Source organism: Corvus brachyrhynchos, unplaced genomic scaffold (genome assembly GCF_000691975.1).
Source record: "Corvus brachyrhynchos isolate BGI_N302 unplaced genomic scaffold, ASM69197v1 scaffold197, whole genome shotgun sequence".
Lineage (NCBI taxonomy): Eukaryota > Metazoa > Chordata > Aves > Passeriformes > Corvidae > Corvus > Corvus brachyrhynchos.
Genome location: NW_008239108.1, coordinates 358110 through 358661, shown reverse-complemented (window position 1 = coordinate 358661; position 552 = coordinate 358110).

Genomic DNA, 552 nt, shown 5'->3' with positions numbered 1-552 from the left:
CGGGGCGGGCAACCACGGGGGAGGACAGACACGGGGACAAAGACGAGAGGGGGCACCGGCACAGGGGGAAGGCGACAACCGGGGAACAAGGGGACACCGGGACACCGGGAGGCAGGGACAGGGGTACACCGGGAACTGGGGACACCGGGACATCGGATCCTGGGACACCGGGACACATGGATACTGGGACACTGGGAAGTGGGGACACTGGGACATGCGGACACGGGGACACCGGGACATTATGGGGACACTGGGACACGGGGACATGGGAGTACTGGGACACCGGGAAGTCGGGACAGCGGGACATAGTGTCACCCGGCCATGGTGGCACCGGGACACCGGGAGAGGGGACAGGAACAGGGACGGGCAGGGACAGGGACGGATGGGGCGGGACGGTCACACGCGGCAATGGGGCCGCGCTGGGATGGGGCTGGAATGGGGTGGGTTTATTCTGGGATTGGTTTATAGTGGGACAGGCTTTCACTGGGATGGAATTGTACTGGGATGGGTTATACCGGGATGGGCCGTACCCGCACTGGACCGGACTGGGAT